General features: G+C 35.2%; 1 non-coding gene across 1 annotated transcript; it reads left to right on the forward strand.

Annotated features, from left to right (window-relative positions):
• Positions 1–4,040: 4,040 nt before the first annotated feature.
• Positions 4,041–4,113, forward strand: TRNAR-CCU (transfer RNA arginine (anticodon CCU)). The gene has a single exon. It is a non-coding gene; the product is annotated as a tRNA-Arg (tRNA).
• Positions 4,114–6,501: the final 2,388 nt, after the last annotated feature.

Raw genomic sequence — 6,501 nt, forward strand, 5'->3', positions numbered from 1 at the left:
TTAGTACTAAACTTTCTCGTTTACTCCCATTTGAGATTATTATCAGGGGCGGCTCGGAGGGTGTGCGAGCCGCACCTTTGGCCGAGGCACGTAATTTTTGGGGGCCCAAACCTTTTTATGTATATATATATATTTATCGGTAAATGATTCTGAGTCAAACAACACCGTTAATTAATCTATTGGGTCATTAATTTTAGTTCCTAAATCTCGCCGGAAAAAGAGGTTCGCAAGCCGCCAAAGGATCGGAGAGTCGGAGAATACAAAGACACGTGAAGTTAGAAATTGTTTTAAATCAAGTTTTGGGATATGGCAAAACTGCCCCCCTAACTTATTTCAATCTTAATTAAACCAAAAAAAATTATTAACCTTCAAGTTTTACAATTTAATTAACTAACCCATTTACTTGGTTTACAAAGAAATAACAAAATAGATGTATAATCAGTATTTACATATGAATCCATACTAAAATGGACGACATTTGAAACCGGTTGACATGTAATTATTGTGTCTTTATAAATTAACAGATGATGTTGATTCATATATAGTTTATTTTACTAACATTACTAGTTTGAAAACATTAAAACGTGATGAAGTTTCATATTCCACCATTTGAGATAGCGAAGTACCTATTTTCCATCATTAACTCATCTGTACGCCTAATATCCATAAGGTTTTTTTCCCTAAACCTACTAATCCAAAAAAGAAATCAAGGTAAAATCAAGTTTTAAGAAATGATAAAAATATTCTCTACTCTTTATTTCATAATTACATTTATTACTTACATGCTAACCATTTTTAGTTTTGTTTTAAACTTTAAATTATACTCCACGCTTTACTTAATAACTTATATTTCAATAACATATCATTTCTATAATCTTTTAAACAATTTAAAAAACTTACGTTTTTATTAAAATAACTATATTAATTCGCATAAATTATGTAATAATAAACTGTATAAGTATTAAATTTTAGGGTGTCAAAACAAGTGTATTATATTACTACTATATTTTTGCTATGTTTATTGTTATAACAATAACCGACCTTTATAAAAATTAGCTTATATATTTCGTTATTCATCAAGGCCTACGGGCCTTTTTATTTTGACTCGGCCGAGGTATATAAATTCTCGGAGACGCCGTTGATTATTATCATTCTCAGTTTGCGATCCCCGTTAGAGTTCATAACATCTTCATCAAGCTTGGTAAATGTATGTTGGGTTCCAGTGGTGATCAGTCAATGATTTAACAATTAAACCCGGTTTTATAATTGTTGCATAATTATTAATCATATTAAAAAATAGACAAAAACGCAGCGGAATAAATCAAATAATCATCACTTTTAGGAACCTTACATGATCCGGTTACAAACAATGCGGGTACGAGTCAAACAAAATAAATATAATTGTAAACCGACAATATATTTAAGTTTACCTCGGTAAATAAATAACCGGTTGAGACATCGAGGGCTAACGAATAGGTATGTAAGCGAACCGGACGTCCGGCAGACGTCCGGGCGTCCGTTCGGCAAGAAGTTCGTTTGTGTTTGTCCGTTTAATAAACGAACCGGACATGGACACAAAAATTTCGTTCGATAAGCTTAACGGACGAACACGGACAAGGGCCAAGTCCGTTCGATAGTGTTCGTGAACGTCCGGTAACGTTCGTCCGATTACGTCCGGTAATGTCCGTCAGGTATCGTTAGTGTTTATATTTAATTTAACTGCGGAATTTCTAGTGTTATTAATAACACTTTGATATTACTACACATGTTTGATGTCTCTTACATTATAGTGATCCACTTTATATTAATATATTAAGTGTTAAGTATATTTGGATGTTATATGGTGTAATTCCTAATTTGTATGTGAAGTTGTTAAGATATATGCTTGGTGTTAATATGTAACCGTTTATATTTGTCCATTAGTGTTCGTTGTCCATTAATGTTCACATGTTTGTTTGTCCATTAATGTCCATTAGTGTCCGTTTGCCCATTATTGTCCGTTAACGCCCGTTTAAAATATTAACGGACAGAAATGGACGGACACGAACAAACTCAATTTCTTAATGGACGGACAAGGACATGAATTTCCGTTCGGTAGAGTGTTCGTGGACCGTCCGTTTGTCCGTCAAAAGCTTAACGGACGGACATGCTCTCGTCCGGTTCGGTCCGGTCCGTGTACACCCCTACTAAAGAACAACACTAGGTGACAACACGAGACTAGAACTGGCGGTGACGGTGCACAGCAGCAACGGCTGTGGCGATGCAAGACGGAGCACGGGAGCAGCAGGTGGCGGTGGCGGTTCACGGCGGAGCAGGCAGCAGCAAGAAACGGCGGTGGTCCGGCAGGGAGCAAACGGGCCGGTGGCTAGGGTTGAGTGCAAGAGAGAGTTGAGATGGTGGCTAGGGTATTATCTCGTTTGTCCTCCTCTAATGATTAGGTTAACTGGTTATAATAACAAGTTAAGCTAATATGGGCCACCAAGCCCATCTCTAACTATGAAGCCCGGTCCACTATTATTATCTCGTTAATATGTCAAACCCGGTTAACTAACTTAAGCGAGTTTCACGTTCGTTACCCAAAGTGTAACTCTTACGGGTCATAACCCGGTCAGCCGCGTTGACTTAACCGAGCCTGCACATAATTCCAACAATGTATACCAAAGTCACCATTTTATTCCTTCATAAAATTAGAAAATATACAAAATTCTTTATAAAATCAAATACTTCACAATACTCCTTTATTTGTTTAAAACCTTATCTAATTTTTGTGAAGTTTTAATACATGTCAATACTCTTTCATGAAATCAAAAATTTATATGAACATTTTTGAACTTAAATACATTACAATATTCATTTATGAAAATCAAAAGTTTTATGCATTCATGTATGAATTCATTGCAACATTCCATTTTTATGCATGTTAAATGACGATTTGGGATGTTGAGTTTACCACAATGGTCAAGAAGAGAGATGGGCCGTGAAGGGGCATTGGGGCGTAAATAGAAAGGAGGGAGAGCTTCTATGTATGAAAACCCTAGCCTTTTCTTCCTTCCAACGATTTCAGTGTGTGAAACATGGAGAAGGACGATTGCACATTGATCGGCCAAGAACCATTTGTCATAATCAAAGTTAGGGTTGGGTTTCAACAGTTTCAGGGATGGGGCAACCGAGGATCCATCCACATGGTATAACATGTTCCGGTATGAGAGAAAAGGAAGCATTTGATTTTTCCACATCAAATAGTTGGATAGGAAAGTTCAATCGTGATCATGTGCATAATCATGTTCATTGGTAGGGTTGGGTTGGGTCAATGGATGTAGACGATAAAGCAACCATGGGAGCTATAGAGAGGTGGCTAGTCGAAAGAGGAAGAGAAGAGAATTGCTTACGAGGGAGAGAAGGGAGTTATCATATATAGGAGTGGAAATTACAGGTTAAACAACTTGGATGATACCATGAATGTTGTAAAACCCCATGTCAATTAGGTTGGAGATACCCTCTATAAATAAATAAATAATTTACACAAAGGTTACATGAAAAATAAACAAATTACAATACATGAACATTAACTATAATTATGGAAACTCTTTAGCATTTGTGTCTCTCTTGAATCCATGGTAGATATCATTGGGTAAAGCCATGGTATAATCACCACACTTTCCTCTTGCCTCTCTTCTCCACTTAAACTTAAAAATGTCTCAAAATAGTTTGTCGGTACATGCATGCCTTTTCGCCTACTATTATTTGGAATGATTTTATAAATAAAAACCTACATATCAAATGCTAAATTCAAAGATGTTTATATGTTTGAAAGATATGTCTATCACGGTTAAAGGGTGATTAGCCCCCAAGTTTTTATTTGAACAGTGTTAATTTACATAGGATTTTAACTTGTAAAATTATTAAATAAAGATTTCGTTGAAATGGAGGATATTAAATCGCCTTTAGGCTAAGCGGAATAGTTGATAAATCACTATCATCCAATATTAACTGAGACTAATTAAAGGTTATATATTTTCAATACATATTGCATGCCTCTGGCACCTGTAGCTCAGTGGATAGAGCTTCTGTTTCCTAAGCAGAAGGTCTTAGGTTCGACCCCTACCTGGCGCGACTTGTTTTTCAGCTTTTCTTGCATTTTATAAAATTTGTTTTTTTCGTGTATATTATGTTTTAATACTTAAGGTATTTTTTTTTATTTACGTACTTATTAGCTATTATATATAATAAATATATACCCTTTTTTATTATATATAGGTATTTTTTTCCATGTAGTTTTTTATTTATATGCAAGGTTTTTATTACATTGTTACACATAAATGTTTTAGAAGGGCCAATTGTGACAACTTTATATAGTTAGTAGTTGAAGGGGAAATTCTGTAATAGTGATAACTATAGGGATTGTTTGTAACATTTTTATAGTTAGACTGTTAGATCGTTAGTTGTTGTATAATAACTAAAATCTGTTAATGAGATAATCAGCTATGTGAGTGATGAATTTTTCCTCTACTTTTCTTTTCTGATTTTGATTAGCTATCAGTGGTATCAAAGCACTCCGGTCCTCTCGGAAACGCTTTCCGGTGATAATTCCGATAATCTTTGTTCAATCCGCTTTAATTCTTTCTTCTTATCGATTCAATTTCCCAGAAATTGATCATTCGTCGATCAATTTCTATCCAAATTCTTTCCAAAACTCTGAAATTAACCACTTTCGGTTCATTTCTTGTCCAATTTCGTTTCAAATCCTTGAAAATTGATCATCGATTGGTCAATTTTGTCTTAAAAGAATATATTATGACAAATACTCGTAATCAAGATTCCACCAAAATCCAGGAGATCAAAACCAGACTCAATAATCATGATGCAACTCTGGGCAATTTGCAATCCATGGTTGAGAAGAATTCATCACAATTGGCTGAGATTCTAAAACTCGTGCAAGCTAACATCAATGGCAGCTAGAGTACAAGTCGTCAACCGATAAATCAAGAACAATTTCAATATACTGATGGAGAATTTCACCGTAATGAAGAGAGTGAATGAGGTTATTACAGAAACAATAAACGCCTAACTAAGCTCAAATTCTCAAAGTTTAATTGTGAGAATTTGGAGGGGTGGCTGTGTAAAGTAGATCAATACTTTGATGTAGATGAAACCCCTGAGAGACTCAAGATCCGATTTGTTGTTATCAATCTTGAAGGCCCTGCACTTCAGTGGCATCAATCTTTTGTAAGATCCAGGGGAGGAACCATTAGAAGGTTGTTGTGGCAAGATTATGTGAGATCTTTAACCACCAGATTTGCTGATCCGCTGAAGCATGATGCTATAGGGGCTCTAGTTTCATTAAAACAAACTGGGAGCCTACAAGAACTATGCCAAGAATTCGATATGTGGTTGACAAGAGTTTCTTTGCCTGAAGACTATACTGTCAGTCTATTCTTGAGAGTTGTGAAGCCTGAAATAGGGTATCCGGTAAGACTCCTTCGACCCAAAGACTTACCTGAGGCATACTTATTGGCTAGAATGCAAGATAAATCAAATCAAGCTATTCATCCTCATGTTCCTCAAAATAATGGTAAGAGTTTTTAAACCATATGCTAATACCTTTAATAGTGAATCAAAAGGATTTCAGACTCCTAGTACTAATAAAGTATCATTGTTACCTACACCTAGTGCTCCTAATAAGAATTACAAGAGATTATCAACTAAAGAATATGAAGAAAAAAGGTCTAAGTGTGAATGTTTTGGATGTAATGAAAAATTTACTCCTAGGCATGTGTGTAAATCTAAGCAAATGTTTGTTATAGAACTAAGTGAAACTGACAATATGGATGATGATTTAAAAGAGAGAGTCTATCAGCACAACACTAGTAATGACCCTCATATTTCCTTGAATGATATTATGGGTGTGTCCTCATATTCTAATATGAGGGTAAAAGGGTCAGTTGGTACAAAAATATTACACATTTTGATAGATTTAGGCTCTACCCATAATTTTTTTAGACCTAAATCTGGCACTTAAACTTAAATGTCCTGTTGTTCAAGTCCCTTCCTTGAACATTACTATTGCTGATGGTAACAAGATGTGTTGTACCCAATTATGTGAGAATTTAGATGGGTGATGCAGAGTAACTGGTTTAGAGTTGACATGATTTTAATACCATTAACCAGCTATGACATGGTATTGGGAGTTCAATGGTTACAGACATTGAATGATATTGTGTGGAATTTCAAAGATTTGGTTATGAAATTCAAAGTGGGAGACTTAATGTTTGAATTAAAGGTTGTTGATTCTAATTCTCTAATGAGATGTTCTCCTAAGAAGTTACAAGGGTTACTCAAACAACCTGCTAGCTTAGCTAGTGCACAATTATTCAATCTTCAAGCACACAACAGTAGCAATTTCCAACATGTTGCTACTATTTCTGAGGTAAATGACCATCATGCCCTTTTGTCATTATTAAAGAAATATGAAGATGTTTTTGCTTCCCCAACTACTCTACC

The sequence above is a fragment of the Bidens hawaiensis genome, unplaced genomic scaffold, assembly GCF_021521415.1.
Source record: "Bidens hawaiensis isolate Kalapana, Puna unplaced genomic scaffold, B.hawaiensis_p1.1 tig00078831_1, whole genome shotgun sequence".
Lineage (NCBI taxonomy): Eukaryota > Viridiplantae > Streptophyta > Magnoliopsida > Asterales > Asteraceae > Bidens > Bidens hawaiensis.